The sequence below is a fragment of the Sturnus vulgaris genome, chromosome 4 (genome assembly GCF_052056855.1).
Source record: "Sturnus vulgaris isolate bStuVul1 chromosome 4, bStuVul1.hap1, whole genome shotgun sequence".
Lineage (NCBI taxonomy): Eukaryota > Metazoa > Chordata > Aves > Passeriformes > Sturnidae > Sturnus > Sturnus vulgaris.
In genome coordinates, this window is record NC_142246.1 from 19,675,714 (window position 1) to 19,693,733 (window position 18,020).

The following is an 18,020-nucleotide window of genomic DNA, read 5'->3' on the forward strand; positions in this document are numbered from 1 at the left end:
CTAAATACAGAATTTAAAAAACATGGAGACAATAGCAGCATAATAGCAGAATATCACTACTACTAGGAATAACTTTCAAAGTTCTTCAGTACATGCTTTGTATGAATAATTGAATCTAACAAACATAAAACTTCTAAAAATTCTCCTGCATTTATGAAAACTTTTTGCCATTTATGACTAAATTAAATTTATTTCTACACGTAAATGTGAAGAAAGGTCTTTATGAGATAAAGATTGAAACACTCAGCTCTGGTTATTGCCTTTACCATACTGGATAAATAAAATCTAGGCTCAAAAAGTCCTTAATGGTCTTCAAATGTCGACATTTCTACAGCCCAATCATGGTTTTGAAGAAAATCAAATGATCATTTGATTATTCATATAATGAAAAAAACTCAGAGCAAGCAACAAAAAAACCCTCATAATGACATAATAACCTCATAATAACATAAATGTAATTGTAGTTAGTTATAACATACTGAACTGTATTATTTCCAGCAGTTTTTACAGAATGTTGTTCAAGTTCAATTCTCAATACAGATCACAGTACAAAAAAGATTAGGAAAGAATGTTTAAAAGTTTAACAGTCATAAAGGTGAGGAGAGAGTTTGAAGTTTGTGGTATTGTCATTTTCCTTAGGAAAAGTATTCCTTTCACCAATTTTTTTTCTCTAACAATTACACAGGTGAAAAAAGGGAGGAGGAGTAAGATTCTACTCCTAGGGAGGAGGAGTAGGATCAACTCAAGTTTCAGGTAGATATGTACATTGTGCAGGTTTAGAACAACAGCCATCTGCTACAAGACTTAAAAGAAGGAATTATTTATGCAATTGGGCATAGACAGACATAATATTTGCTCAAGAATGTCTGCATATGTGAAAATCCTTTTGAAAAAGTCGGCATTTATTTACTGTGAAGTACACCATTCATTAGCATTCTATCTTCTGTAGTAAGTCTCATCAGACTCCTGTCAATGCAATTTCATGTCACAATCTAGAAGAAATATTTTTAGTGTTATGCAGAATCATTAAAATGCTTCACTATGTACACTACTCCATATGCCACGACTACTACTTATATAAATGTGCTTAATGTATGTTTATGGTATTTTAAAAATGCATGTTTGAAAGTGACTTGTTAGTCCTTTCCTTGATAATTATAACTATCTGAAAGCTGGGGATGTCTTATTTCCAAAAGTATAATGCAATAACCCTCAATGCAGAAAGTTGGATTTAACTTATTTATAGGAATGGTAGGATTTCCCACCTGTGCATACAGGTCTGGGGTCCTCAGCACAAGAAAAACACTGGGTTTGTTGAAACAAGTCCAGAAAAGAGACACCAAGTTGATCAGAAGGCTGGAGCACCTTTCCTACGCAGACCAGCTGGGAGAATTGGGGTTGAGCCTGGAGAAGAGGCTCCAGGGAGATATTATAACAACATTCCAGTGCCTAAAGGGGGCCCACGAGAAGAATGGAGAAGAGCTTTTGTCAAGGGCATGCAGTGGTAGGACAAGGAGGAATGGCTTTAAACTGAAGGATGGCAGGATTAGATTAGATACTAGGAAAAAATTCTTTGCTATGAGGGTGATGAGCAGGCTCCAGAGGGGCTGTGGCCTCCCCACCACTGCAAGTGTTTAAGACCAGGCTGGATGGAACTTTGAACATCCTAGTCTAGTGAAAAGTTCCCTGCTCATGGCAGGGGGATTGGAGATAGGTGGTGTTTAAGATCCTTTCAAGCCCAAACTATTCTATGACCCTATGATTCTTGAGTTTTTTGATCTGGGTATATAGAAGTGATTCTCTGGAAATAAGCTCCAACTTTAGCATTATGTCTCCAGGAACCTCAGATTAGGAATTCTCACAAGGGAATTCAGAATTCTGGAATGGTTCCAAGGCTATGGATTGGTGAGAAAAAACTTTTGCTTTATCCTTTGCTCATGGCCTGCTGTCTCTCTGCTGACAGAATATCTGTTCTTCATGTAGTTGTATGGAGTCTGTCATGCTGCCTAGTCTCTGTGCCAGTACACACATCGACTTTTTACAGTTTTTCTTATCTTGTAGGCAGCTAGACATGTTTCTTACAACTTTGTTTTATGACGTTTTTGCTAACATTGTTTTTAATGTTTCACTGAATTTTGCAAGCTCGTTGTTCCATAGACCGCAGAGCAAAAAGTAAGGATTTACTTTTACAGTTGCATTTCTATATAATTGAGACCTGTAAATTTTCTCTACATTACTCATATCACTTAAGTCTGTTTTAACTGCACCTTTTAAGCCCTACATACCTTTGCACAAAGCCTTTTCCTTCAGTACATAGAGCCTTTGTTTCAGCTAAGCTTGTTAATTATCTCCTCTGTTGATATAATAATTGTTTCCCATGTAGATTTTAACATTTTAGGTTAATTGCTCTGTAAAGAGCAGGGGAACTGGGGGAAATGGAGGATCTTGTTATGCACTTGACTGGACAGAAAACTACCTATGTGATTAATAGGCATATGATCAGAGAGGTACATGGCTGATGTGCCTCAGCAGTTACTTGTTTCTTCAGGCATGGGGTTAGTTAAAGAGGATTGTATCTCACCCCAGAGCCTATGTCAGAGTCCATTATCTGCAATTGCTACCTGATAACAAGTAAACACGATCACAGGAGCTGCAAAGGGAACCCTGCTGTTGCAGTAGCTTACTGCATAAAATTCTGCCAAGAGCCAGAAATATTTCTTGTACTGGAGATCTACCTGTTGGTATCTTTTCTCTTTGAATCAGTGACTATATCTGACCCTTAATATACTAAATTCTCTAAAATATTACCATAAAGGAGTGTGGAATGTATTGTCAATAATGACAATCTTCAAGCTGATGTAATGATACTTTCCAAACTTTAAGGCATCTTCTCTAGACACATATAGTGATTGGATGTTCTACTACAAACCATGTGCATTTTTTTTTTTTTTTTTTTTTTGCTGAGTAGATCTGGTACTGTTGTAATTTATTTTGCACAGAATATAAAAATGTGAAAAAAAAATCATGAGAGAATGATTATCAATTGCAGAAGACTTTACTCAGTATGACATTTTGGAGCACAATTATAGTATTAATAATGCCTAGTTGGCACATTCCAGTACCTAATATTGAATATTAACTTGACTATAATTGCAAACATATCAAGAAGGACTGGAAACTGTCGTCAAATGTTGGCTAAGTGTTTATTTGGGTCCCAGAGCCTTGTGAGTTCCTGAGAGGAAATCTAAAGTGTCAAATCTAAATTACTTCAATGACACTGCAGCATGCAAGAGCAGAGTTCTGCCAGCACTGAGAAGGGTCCTGATGCACATAAAGTCCAAGGCATTAATTTCAAAATTTGCCAAGAGGAATATATTCCATATAATTCCCTTCCTGTATTTTTCTTGCATTCACAGAATTACTTTTATTGAGGTCCCAAACAGATATGCAGAAGAAACTTGTGGAAAGGAGAAGTCTAAAGAAGCAACAAAAAGCTGGATGGAGCTCATTTCATTTTCAGCAAGCAGAAAGGTTTTTTATCGCCTAGCTTACAAAATATCTAAATCTTTTTCTTGCTTAATAATACTTTCCTTACATGGCCTTGCACAAGTAATTCAGCTACTGCATGACTACTCTATCTGTTCAAGATACAGAATATTTGCTCACAAATAAAGAATACAGCAAAGTTAAAGTCATTCCCACACTTTTCAGAATTCCAGAAGTCTTTTTAGACCATTTTTAATGGGTTACTTAAAACTCTGGGTTAGCAATTTCATTTTTTTTTCACTTTAAGTTAGTCTTCATCTGTCTATTTTCTTCACAGCAAAGCATAACTTTATTGTAGAAATCCAGATAGCAAATAAAACTTTTATGCAAGACTACAAAGGAAATGTTTTTCAATAAATGGTTCTCCCTACACATGTTCCTACTGCCTGGAGGGATATTCTTATTTTATTTTAGAAGCTCAGAGTGGTTTTATCAGATAGCTGTAAGCAGGGGTTCAGTGTTAGTATAGTAAGGCTAGCAAAACTTCCATAAAACTTGATTATTATTCATAAATATATATGTAGAGGAAAATTATTCTTTTAGTGGCTTTTAAAAATCTACTAGAAAAATAAAAACAACTTTCTGAAATGCTTATTTATACAATAGCTTACACAATTTTTCCCCTTCCCTCCTCTTCTCTGTTTCTAGCAACTGTAAGAGACCTTCCTCATCATTGCCCAACAAATCAGAATAAACATTTTAACCCATTGAACAATGTTTTAAATGAGTACACAAGAAAAAGCAATGATTAATCTGGCCCCAAGTGATATTTGCTTCAGTAGCAATAAGACTGTAAAATCATTATAAGAAATGCTGATGCGACTAAAACTCTCAGAGACAGAAGCCGATGAGTTACACAGATACCTAAGAACAGAACGTTTCCTGTAAGCTTTAGCCAATAATCCAAGGAAAAGGTTAGAAACTATTGCCCTATATAATCTGCTTGCTACTGTTAAACTTTTTACTTGTTAGACTTCATTGCTCTTTTAGTGATTTACTGATTTCTGATGATTTTTAAATAGAATTTATTTCCTGTGTTGTAGTTCACTTGCTTTTATCACTGCTTACTCTATAATATTAACAATTGTCATTAATTGGAACACAACCATGTTCTAAACCAGACTCCAAATAGTTTTGGTTTGGTGTTATCAAAACACTTTGGGTTGGTTTTTTTTGGTGTGGGTTTTTTTTTGTTGTTGTTGGTTTTTTGGTTTTGTTGTTGTTGTTGTTGTTGTTTTGTTTTTGTTTTGTTTTGTTTTGTTTTTGTTTTTGTTTTTGTTTTTGTTTTTGTTTTTGTTTTTGTTTTTGGTTGGTTGGTTGGTTTGTTTGTTTGTTTTTTGGTTTTTTTTTTAATTATTTGCAGGAAACAAGTAGCAAATTCTGTACTTAATAGGCCTTAAAAGTAATTCCTTTTCAATTCTCAGCCATCTCTCATGGGGCAGCAATTCACATTAATAGTATTATGTAATAATTTTTCCTGCAATGAGACTAAAAGGGAAAATAGAATACTTGTTTTCTTGGAAGAAAGATCCTTAAAATAGATTTAAATCATTTGGTGTTTCTACTATAAAATTCTTGATGCTTAAGTATCCTTACACAGAGACCCTTTTCTCTACTCTAAGAGGTGACAGATTCTAAACAGTCCAGAAGAAATCTTTATAGACAGAAATGGCTTTTTGAGAATAAAAGGTAAGTATTTGGCTTTAACTTTCCAAACAAGATAAAATATTTGGATTTGGTCTTGTGCTAACAATCAGAGTGTGACTATGAAGAGAAATGTACCCTTGTTTCCAAGGATATACAAGGCAGTGAACAAATCTGAGAAAGTATTAATGATGTTTTGTACTTAATCTAAATCTAAAATAGAATATTTTAATATTTTAGTATATTTAGTATAGGTAGTCCTAGAATTTGTCAATCTCATTATATTTGACTACAGCTAAAATCACACTACCTTTTCTCCCCTCTTTATATCATCAGTAAATCAAATGTTAGGAGGTTTTTTTTTGTTTTGTTTTTTTTTCTTAATATAGTGAGGGGGCAGGTAATACCTTGGAACAAATTCTTCACTGCTTGTATTAGGATAACTTATTTCCTAGTGTACTACAGTGTGCTACAACTATTATACAAAAAATATAAAAGTGAAAACTCAATTTTACAAGAAGTGGATAATCTTAATAATAGGATCAAAATCACATTACCTCAAATTAATCAACTCTTTTTTTTTAATGTAACCAACATTGTCCAAGTTTCTGTCTACTCAAAACAGAATTTTTTTCCAATAGACTAGATTTTAAAATTGTGATGGTTAAAATCACTGGCAGAAATATTATAGAAATTATTAACTTAAAAGTCTTGATTTATGTGAGAATTTTCTTTTAATTTTTACATTATTAAGTTAGATCTTTTTGTCTCAATTTCCCTTGCCTGCATTTCGTTAGATTTTGATTTCATTTGTTTTTTGCTAATGACTTTTTAATGTAAATATTACTCTTTATTCCCACTTTTCCTTTTATTTTTTAAATTTTGTTTTGGTTTCACCATACTTTCATTTTCTCCTTTCAAATTCAACTAATTTCTTTCAGTCGTCATTTGAGTTTGCTTTTTCTGTCTACTTAGTTTTTCCTCACATTACTTGTTAGGATGATTCTTGTCTGTGTGATAGAGAGCAGCAGGAGTAGTGTTGCTCCGCAGAGTACAAGCCATGAACAAAAGGTGGCCACAGCACAGACACTGCTCTCTCTAGGAGAGCACAGCTCTGCAGGATCTGACTATAGCACACAGAGCCATCAAGAGACCTGGTTTATCTGAGCTCCTAGTCTTTAGTAAACAGATTAGAATTACTCACATGCTAATAGCGGTTCATTGTTTTCATTTATAACTGTTAACTGACCATGCTGGTTCGCAGGTGTGACTAGGAATATAAAAATATGATCCAGCACCACAAAACTTAGCACCTGATATGCACAAACAGGTATGAAAATGTTAGGGTAAAGCTTTGTTCCTTTAGCCTTCTCGCCTGGATTAAGCTGTAATGCTCAGATGCCAACTACCACTTTATTCAATGCATATTGAAATTATAACAGAGAATGGGATTGACCTGTACTTTCCCACAACATACATTTATTTGTATATATGCTTGAGAAATATAGCTCCTACCAGTTGTCATGGTTGCTGCCTGCAATCTTAATAAACATCCTGAAGTGTTTTGAAGAGTGCACAGAAATACCATCCTAGGCAGTCTGCCAGCTGGAAGGGTATTGTAAAATACTGCACTTGCTCACCAGGGGTTTCCCACACTATCTTTTCAGCTGGCAGCCCGATCTGCTAGACAGAAACCTCTACAAGAGCAACACTGCACCTGTTGCTGGCAAATTTGTTCACACCGTAGGGGTGGGAGTGTCCCAGGAAAGGCTTTTAACAATTTCTTCAAGCCGGGACATTGATGTGTTTTTATTTCCACTACACCTTTTGCTTAACAGAAATCTGCCTGTAATAAAAATAACAATAACATAAGAACTGAGAAATTCCCAAGTTTATAGAAATATTCGCATAATATTAAAATTTCTAAAGATTTTCACACTAAATTTGGGAATGGTGAGTCTTAAATCATTAAAATAAAAAGGTTTGTCTTGTACCTCCACAGAGATCTGTAGTGCAGATCACTCAGATTTCATTGGTTGACTAAAATTTTAGTATGGATTATACAGTGATGTAGGATCAGCAAGAGTTTCAGCTCTCTAAGTAGTTTAGAACCATAACTTTCACTTGAAAAACAAAGACAAAAGGTCACACAAATTCCGTGAAAATCTCACTGAAGCATCTGAAGACTACTTTTTGTCTCCTTTTTAAAACTGTCTCAGGTTTCTCACTGTCTTCAGGAGGACCATAAAAGAGGCTTCTTGTGAACGAATATCCCACTCCTAAATAGCTTAACACATATTAATTTATTGAATTCAACAACCAATAACTAAACTAAAAAGAAGAGGTTCATCTGAGAAAAAAAATCTTTCAAAATATAAAGCAGAAGTAGCAACTGTAATTCAGATCAATCCAAACTTTCCACCTCTGCCTGCTGAACAGCACAAATCTTGATAGAGGAACAATGCAGCGTAACTTAAACTATTCACTTTCAGACATAATTGTACAGGATTGCAGCCAGATGGTTCTAGAGCATCTCTGGTGAGGGAGACCCCACCTCTCTGGGCAACTTGTTCCAGAGTGCAGTCACCTGCACAGTAAAGAATTTCTTCCTCATATCCAGCTGCAACTTCCTGCACATCAGTGTCTGCCCTTTGCCTTTGGTCCTGTTGCTTGGCACCACTGAGCAGAGCCTGGCTCCCTCCTCCTGCCAGCCTCCCATCGGGTACTGACAGACATTGATGAGCTCCCCTCTTGGTAGCCTCTTCTCGAGTTCAAACAGGTCCAACTCTCTCAGTCTGTCCCCAAAAGAGTCAGGTTCCAGTCCCTCCATCATCTTTGTCACCCTCCCCTGGACCTGCTCCAGGAGCTCCATGTCTCTCTTGTACTGAGGAGCCCAGACCTGGACACAGCACTCCAGATGAGCTTCACTAGGGCTGAGTAGAGGGGCAGGGTCACCAGCCTTGATCTGCTGGCAATGCTCTCCCTAATGCCCCCCAGGATCCCACTGGCCCTCTTGGCCACAAGGCCATGCTGGCTCATGGACACTTGGTGTCCACCAGGAGCCCCAGGTCCTTCTCTGCAGAGCTGCTCCCCAGCAGGTCAGAGCCCAGCCTGTGCTGGTGCATGGCATTTCCCCTGGTGCAGGACCCTGCACTTGCCTTTCCTGAATTTTAGATGGTTCTTCTCTGACCATTTCTCCTGTTGGGGTCTTTCTGAAGCATTCTGCAGATCCTGCCAGTGCATTCTGGACATTTACAATAGGTGCAAAAACCTACTAGGATGAGGTGTAAGATTTTGTTAAGTCAGAAGTCCTGGAATCAAGTTTTCAATAAGTATATGCACAGGAAAGTCTACAGGAATACAAAAAATAATAATACAGGCAAATAATGAATAATCATCATCATCGTTATCATCATCATCATCAGTGATAATTTGTATCAAATGACATTAATTTGATCTTTGAATTGTATAAGACAATGTCAACAAAACAACAGTGGGCTTTGCTGGATATTCATTTTCAGACTTGCACTCTTTATCATACTTTAAGCTGAAGTCATACATATGCCTTGGTGCAAGGGCTCTCAATTTCATTTCTTTTCAAATGGACTGATAAGATTTTTATACTATATGACATAGCCAACCTTTCACTTCCTAGTGTCTAGTCTCTTGCAGATATGTCTAATTAACCAGATAAAAAATTTTATCAGTTCTCAGTGTTACACAGTTACAAGACTTTCACCTCAGCATGAAGAAAGCCAGTCCTTTCAGCATCAATAAGATTCAATTTTTTCCTTAAAAGAGGCCATGAAAAGCTTTCTGTCTGAAGGAGAAAAAAATATTTATCCCACATTACTTGACTTTCCTAAAATTTACAATCTGATTCAAATCAGTAGAAGAAAAGTATTAGATATAAATGCAAAAGTCTGAAAAGACACAAATTTTGACTAAGATAAAATTTCAACTTAGCTTCTTGGACTTTGTGCTTGAGTATGACTTGATCAGACACATCCAAGAATCACTTCAGGCAGAATAGCCAATAAGGTCTGTTGCTGGTGGAGGAGCATCATGTTGTAGTTGTAAATATGACAAATATATAGGATATAAGTCTCTTTTCCAACCAAATAGGCTTCATCCAAAGATGCCAAGAAAATAAATTTATGTTTTTGCAAAAATGATAACTCTAAAAGGTAATAGAAGGAACTGAGTGATGCTTTCATAACGAAGTTTCTCACTCAGATGATGTAAGTTCAGGTATGTGTGTAGCTGCCCTTTTGGGACAAGATTTTTGCAGTGAAGCTACAGGCTTTGTTGAACAAATACTAGAACCATCAGATTCCTGATAGTCAGTAACATTCCCCACAGTTTGCTATAAAAAATTCAGGTTTTTTAGGAGCGAGGGACCACCAAATAAGCCTCCGGAATTTGCATTACTGCAGAGAGTTTGTAGAATGGTCATGAGGCTTTTTATTTTTTTTTTTTTTTAAAAAGGGTTTTATAAGTATAAATAAGTCATAACTTTCTCTTTTTTCTATTTTTAACACTCATTGTTGTAATCTATCCCACAATTTAAATTTGCACCTTTCATCACATTTGCTTTTATTCTAGATTTCAAACCATGAAACAAATACTGTTTACCATTGCCAAAATTTATGTTCACCAGAGGTATGTACTGTGTATGATATTAACTGTGGTCTCTGTGGTCTCCATTAACAGCCATTTTTCAATATATATTACTCAGGAAAAAACTAAATTAAGCTTTTGGTTTCACAAAATACTCAGTTTAATTGAGAGAGCTCAATTAAAATATTCTTGTGTCAAGTATATTAATGAAGATGACATCCTTAAACCCACGAACAGTTTATTGCTGCTCGTAGCTGACTGACAAGGAACATTGGGAGATTTTTCGTTTGGGTCCTTTTGCTACTTTTAGAATTCTGTGTGATTACATGAATCAAAGGAAGATATATATTTGCAAAAGTAGTCAAGGAACAGCATAATTGGATGACTTCTCAATACACTCTATTTATACAAATTACCGTAAAAAACCACTCTAGTGGGGATTTTTTTAAGTATTACAGATCAGACTACAAGAAAGGAACACAAATAGACAGAGACCAGTCTCTCAGATGGTAATTTTACAGTGTTCTACTGTGGGACTTGCTACACCTTAGGGCAACCAAAAAATTTTATTATCAAAACATGAGAGAAGTCCCACATCTACAGAGGATGTTTCCTGACTTAATCTTCTTGATTGTATTGTGGGGAATGTGACTAGATTCCAAAAAATTCTAATGCAGATTGACCCAGAATGATTTTATTTACAAAAGGCAATACAAAGAAAAGTGCTTTTCACTCAAAAAATCTAAGGAAATTGTCCCTAAAAATGTTGGACAAACCAAAGAATATTACCTTTAAACTGCATGTTTTAATATTTATGAGATAGCAATAGAAACTGAAGCATTTACCTTGATCATATCCACTAAAAAACAGAAAACAACTGCCTTTGCCTTTTGACCTATTACTGCCATTATTAGCCTGACCTGACTGGAAAATCTTTGAAATTTTTCAACGACATTTAATTACATAACTGTATTGTAAATCACAAGAAGATTGATTTAAGGTAAGTAAGCTTAAATTTAATAAGCTCTTAATGATAACGTACTCTTTCAGAGCCTCTGTACTACACATGCTATCTATACAAGCACTGAAATGATGCACTTAATTTACTTTACCCTCCTTAGTTATAAATTCATATGTTCTCACACTCACATTTTTCCCTAATATGAGTTCTACTTTGTACTTAGAATTTTCTGAGTTCAGACACTTTCACAAGCTTGATAACATTGCTAGAGTACAGCTACTATTGATATAAAGCCAAATAACAAAAATTTTCCTGTAAGCAAAACTGAATGTACTTGAAAAAGAGTTTTCATACAATGGTCTTTTTTGTTTTATTTTTACAACTTTCTGAATAGGAAATATTTGAGTATAAAACATTCAAGTTTAAATTCCATTCTTCAAATTCTGGAGGAGCAATTACAAAGACATCAACAAGTGTTTTAAACAAATCTATAATGTTATTCTGGAGGCAATTTTGCTTTGTAAAAACTGATAGTACTGAGAAACAGCTGAGTCATCTAACAAAAGAATCATAATTATATGGCTTCTTTAAAGGAAAAAGGAACAAAAACACTACAGTATTTCAGTTATTAGACAAGAATTTAAACTACTACACATGAAGTAAGATACAGTGTTATCATTAAAAAACCCAAACAAACAAGGAAATAAAATCTTTATTTGCATGCAATTATGAAACTAAAATTGTTATCCTAATTCATACATGCAGGAAGATGAAGTTAAGGTTGCAGAGGTTTTAGGCCTGTCCTTTTCACATACTAAGTGAAGATGCCTGGCTATCAGCTGAACAATATTGCTTTGATAGTCACAAAATCAGCAGTATCTTTAATATCCTAACACTCCACAACTGATTGGTTATTGCTGTAGTTATTTTTTTTCTCCCAAATTACACAGTAACTTAAGTGCAAATAAAAAGTGTGACTATTAAGTCATGATGGCCCCAGAATTTTGGGGCTAACAAAGGTGTTTATATGTTTTACATGATACCTAATTTTAAAAATTATGAAATACACTTAAAAATACTTTCATGCAATAATCATGGTTTCTGTAAAGTTTAATGTATGTGACAGAAAATGATGTATATCTTTCAAGTGGCAAAAGCAGCTTCTAATGTAATACAATATCATAATATAAAAAAATAAGAGCAAAGGACGTTTCAGCCCACCATATCCATTCAGATGTAGTTAAGATGTGATTTAAGTCTATGCTAAAGCTAATAATGTTGTCTGTAATGTAAATTTTGAACAGATATATCAAAATGAACACATATAATGCATTCCAAAAATATACGATTCTTGTTTTTAATAATTTTAGAAGGTTGAGAGAATATTATTAAATTGATAAAGTATTTGTGTTTATAAACAGCAGCCATTTATAGGAAGACTGAAAACTATATCTAATTGTTGCAAAAATATGTTCTAGAGATTAATTTTAGGATCTTAACAGACCTATAACTCAGAAGCTGCTTGGGTCTGAGCAGCAGTTGCTAGCTTCTGCCACAGTAAAGAAACAATGGATACTAAGAAATCTTGCCAAAATCCTAATATATTAACTTATTGAAGATATCTAAATACATCTAAGATCTTGCCAACATTTGTTGAAATAAAGAGCAATGCTTGTTTACTTTTCTACTTTTGCTAAATGTATGAATGTTCCAAGTCCATAACACTCTCTACTGATCTCCCTTTTCATGCATGTAGTTTAAATGATTAGGGTCAGTAAGATATTTCTTGCCAACAACTTTTCAATTAGAAAAATGTTCATTTGTTTGAAAGTAAAAAAAATCCAAAAACCAAAATGGGACAAAAATAGTTACTACTGGTTTTTTGTGTGAATGGTTCTATGCTGCTTCAGGATGCAGTTTTAAGTAAAACCAGGAAAATATTTCTATACAGAACAGCAGTCAGAGACAAAAAGTGCACAAGCAGGTAAGAAGCCCAGCATTAGATCTCCTTACTTAGGAAGCTGAGGACTTAGTCTTGGGAATATATAAATACTTTAATAATCAAGAGACTCACAAAGAGTTTCATAAAATGTGTCTCTCAAGCTCTCTTTCAGAGAAAATATTCTCTATCTGTAAAAATAAATACTATTATAGTGGTTAAAGAATTCATATTTTTAAAATATCATTCCACTTTTAAGACTCAAGTCTCTGGATCATTCAATTACACACATAAAATTACACCTTTACTAGGAAATCAAGAGAGTGAAAACAGAATAACCAATAGCTGCTCGACAAACCATATGAACAGTGATAACAGGAGGCCCCCAGTTTAAAACCTCTCCCTTAAAAGTACCAGCTGCTTGGTGTGAATCTTGATTTTCTTTTTCACACAGCAGAACAATCTCGCTAGTACAAGCAAAAAATACTAAAGACTGCTTAGCCCTCAGCTAGTGCATCAATCTCCTACTTTTTCAGGCAAGGTGAGGTTCACCAGTTCATTACACACTAAGAATTTTATACTCTCTTGTTCAACATTGAATGTTTTTAGTTTGGGGTTGGTCAGTTTGTTTGTTTTTTTACCATTACCATCCCCTTTCCTTGCTGTTTGGAATCACCACACCGTAGCAGCACAGGGAAGCACAAAGAGCAGGGGCACCCCACAGGGGAGAGCAACTAAGAGCATTCAGGGCACTCAGAGGGTGGTGCTCCTCCCAACCAAAGAGGACCTGTCATTGAGCTGATAATGGAGTCCAGCATCAGCCCCAGACAAAGCAAGGAGATGAACCAGGCACAGAGTTTATCCAGGGATCCAGCTAGGAGCAGCAGAAGACAGGACCACAGACAAGACTGGAAGCAAGATATAACTACCATATGAGTGGTCCTTTCAGGAGACAAGTTACTTTCAGTGTAGGTCCAACGTCATGACATGAACATAAACAGGACAAGTATGCTCCAGTCCTAGCCCAGGACAGGGGACTGGTTAATCAGACCTCAGCTTGAATGAGTTCTGGAGCCCAGTGCAGATGGTGTGATTGGAAGCCCCAGATGAGGCTGGTCAGGGTCCTTAAGAGCTATGAGCATTTTAATAGCCTTGACAATCACAGCCTTTAAACTTCTTAATGATACCAAAACTTAGGAATGCAACCAAACAAGTTTCTATTCAAGCTCGACTCAGAAAAAAAACAGCCTAACCGTGCTATTGGGTTTCTTGGCTCAGGAATCAATATAACACTGTGTAGATACAAACATGACTTATTTTAGATCAGCTGTGAAACTCCAAATTCTGTTTTTGATAATACTGAGAGCACTCCAAGTCCAAGGAATGTTGAATAACAAAGGACTCAGCTTAGGTCCAAAGTTTGTTAGTATCCACAAGATAATTTTATGTTCCACTTCTGCTGGAATTCTCATGAGTAAAATTAAGAGATTTGACTCAATCCAAAGGTTGTCCATATAACAGGAAGAGGAATTATGAGCAATATTTATATCTATGAGTTTTTTAAAAAAATGTTGTAGCTGTCTATTTGGACAGTAGGCAAAGTTGCAAAATCATTTTCAGTGTTTGCTTGAACAGAAAATTCTTAGATGGCCATAATGTGAGCTCTCCTATTGTGAAAGATGTACAGCATAAAAGACAATGTTACTTAGAAATGTCATACAAAGAAGTTGGCTCCTTCTCACACCCAGCTTACTGGGTAACAAACATTTTTGTTAATACAAAGAAAAGAGTTTATACAGCAGGGGGGTAATTCCCTTATCAATTATCTGATGTTTTATTCCAGCAAGGGCTAGAGAAAGTTGCCATGAAAATACTTTGGTGAAGGCAATAGAGAGAAAAAATAACAAAAGTCTGTCTTGATTTGTCAACACAGGGCCTGTCCATTCCTCTGTCACATACTTCCTAGTCTAATTGTCACCTCTACCAATTAATATTTCCAACGCTGGACTAAATATTAGTTTAAGAAATATGTCAAAAGCTACCAAGTTTCTACAACAACTAATAGCTTCATACCAAAGACAGAGACACTTCATATGCAAAAAATATTGAGGGGGTGTAATTTTTCTTTTTCCAAAACAGACTACACTATTTTTTCACCATCTGAACAAAAAAATGTTTATTTAAAAGACAGGTGTTTACATGAAAAGAACTTACAAAAAATAATTAGCATATTTATTATGAAAATAAACATTGTTAAAAAGCAACATTTTCCCATCAAGATTTTATTCCTTTAATACTAAAATATATAGCTTTCTCTCATGACAGAAAAAAAATGACTGCCAAATGAAAAAGCATTAGTTGTGCCTAAGCATAACTTCAATTAATGAACTTATGCATTTTTTCTATGGAATTCAAAAGTCTTGTTACATTGTCTATATGTCAAATGTATTTACATTTACACCAATTGTAAAATTATAAGACCATAACTCAAAATAATATTATAAATATTTTATCAAATTATTTTAGGATTAGGGTAATTTCATTAATAATTTGTAAAAACTGATATATATCAAAAACACCTTCTCCAAAGTTACTAAAATGAATATATTGCAAGTCCTTAGGGTTTTATGTTTCATTAACTGAAATTAAATTTCTATATTTCATCCAAATAGAAAACATCAACTAGTGTTTTCATCATTATAGAGACAACTTCTTTTTCTATTATGCTTATATAGAAAATTTTCAGCAAGACAATTTTCTCATTAATTCTTTTTCATCATAAAAATTACCCAAAAATTTAACGTGGCCAAAAATTTTCCCTTATGCTTCCTAAACCAGAAACTGAAATTAATTTTAAATAAATATATCATTATCTTTGCATCACCTTCCCAGAAAAATCTCACGTTTTGAGTAAGACCATAAAACAGTTCAGTATTTGGCACTAGGGAGAGGAACAAGCATCTGCAAGGACATCAAGGATTTCCAATAGCAAGTCTTTATCTAAAATAGTAGGTTTCAATGACATTAGACACAAAACCACTTTAAAAGGCTCTATTGTATTGCTGTAAAGTTTCATCTATACATGTGCAAGTAGGGCTGGAACATTTATCAACTGTGCATGGGACCATGCTTTAGGGATAAAAATTTCTTCCCTGAGCTTTCAATAGAAGTGTTAAAGAATAAACCAAAGAGTTTAAAACAATTATAAAAGGAAAACCTGTGATTCCTTTGTGTCATTGGAAAGCTGATTGTCATTTAGAAGGCCGAGGTTTTACTTTTTTCTTTTTTTTTGTGACAAACAGAGGAAAATAGTAATTCTAGAAGAGCACTGAGGTATGTATCTAAGAGGCAATTTGTTCTGTCAGTACATCAAAAGCACCAGTGTCCTTTTCAAAAACTATAAGTAAGAAAAAGAGATTAATTTAACAATTTATTTAGAAGATCAAAGAGCTCATTTCTATTTGGTTTGATTTTTTATTTGTCTTGAATTATGTACATCAAAAGCGTATACCTCAGGTTTATAAGAAAAAGAGGATAAGAAAGCTAAAGCACTGAAATTAACATCAGGGGAACAGATCAGGAAACAACTTCAAGGCCAATAAGTAGCTATGACTTTTTCTGTTATAAAGATAAACATTTTGACCTTTTTAAAATATGACTTCTGGAACTGCAAGGGCAACATAATCAGGTCTTTTTCAAAGGACACTGATTCAATGTAATAAATTGAAGAGTTCTCAAAGAGCTGAAAAAAAATGAAATGAATATAATGTTAATGCACGATTTACTTGTTTTTAATAATCTTGGCCATTTTAAATTCAAGTGTTAGAACACTGACAGGTTTCTGTACATACCACAGCAAATTTCAAAACTTATTTGAGTTCTCAATGCTGTGAAAACTTTTCAAGGTTTTGTAACCTGTAACTTTGGCACAATGGCATTGCAAATGTAAATGCAATACTAATGTAAACTTATTGCTAAGTGCATATATCTTATCGAAGTGTACATATATTTTATGCATATGAAGGAAAACATCACATTTTTAAGCAATGCATTTCCAAGAATACCATACAAGTTTACGGAAAACATGCTAGCAGAAAAGGATTCTGATCTGAAAAAAGCACAGAAAACTTTAACTTGTCATAGAAAAATAGCATGCAATGTGTCACCTCTCTAAAAGAGAGAGCTGTCTGTGAAGCTGAGCTGAATAACAGCTGAGAGTATTTTTCTTTTCCCTGAGGCAAATGACTTATGTTTTAGAAGAGTCCTTTCTCACCCACTTACAAGTTGCTCTCTTGAGTATACTCTTTATTATGGAGGTGTGAGCTAGCAGTTCCCTGTGGGCTGGGAGCTGGGAGCCCTGGGGTATTCCCAGGTTGGGCAGACAGTCCTGTCCCCCTGCCCAAGCCAGAAGGGGAGCAGGGTCACTGGGGGAAGCCCCAGGTGCCCCCTGAGCTGGGGAGGGGCAGGGAGTGACTCCAGGCATGGGCTGGCAGGGGGGCTTGGTCTAGGGATGGTCAGGGCTGTGGGCACTTGGACACAGCCCTGGGACAGAGACTGAAGGCCCCAGCAAGCTGTAACGGGGTCCAGAGCCCCACACAGGGGCACAGAGAGGTCCCAGGTGAGGCTGAGCAAGGACAGTAAAGCCTGATATTGTCCTTAGCCCCTGGCAGTATCAACCTCTACTTCTACATCCAAATGATCTATTCACACAACGTCTATTCTCTCTCTCTTTACATGTTTCAAAACTCTCCTTATTATCCTTTACTATTTTCTTCTTCATTCTTCCTCATGATACCTTAGCGTGTATAGGTTCATGGCAGCAATTCACCAAAAAAAAATTCAAACAAAGGAACTAACCCATTAAAAAGCATAAATGGAAAGGATCGCTTCCCTCCACCTGCTGGCAACTATCCCATAACACAGGCCAGGATGATTTATTAGATATTAAAATAAAACCATGTCACCAAAAATCTTAATTTCTGACTCACTGTAGTTATGTCTCTCTGTGATATATATTTTTTTTAATATAAATGGTTAAAAATCAACCTTAGTAGTGTAACAACTGTCATTGCATTGCAAATTTGATGCAGTCAGACGGCCAACATAGCTACTCTGTAATGGTTGTTTTTGCATTCAATTTACAGTTTCGTTTCTTTAATTTAATGCCAATATTCTAGCTATATCATCTTGTCCTGCATTTAATTATTCCTCTCTGACTTAATACTTCACACTATTGGCTATTTGCAGTATGCTAATTCTCTCTGCCCCTTTTCATTGTTGAGGTAAGCTGTACATACTTCCTTCCTTTAT

At 35.3% G+C, this 18,020-nt stretch overlaps 1 protein-coding gene across 3 annotated transcripts in view; it reads right to left on the reverse strand.

Annotated features, from left to right (window-relative positions):
* LOC148223899 (uncharacterized) overlaps positions 1-18,020 on the reverse strand; it is a 166,198-nt gene that overhangs the window by 64,584 nt on the left and 83,594 nt on the right. The window lies entirely within an intron of this gene.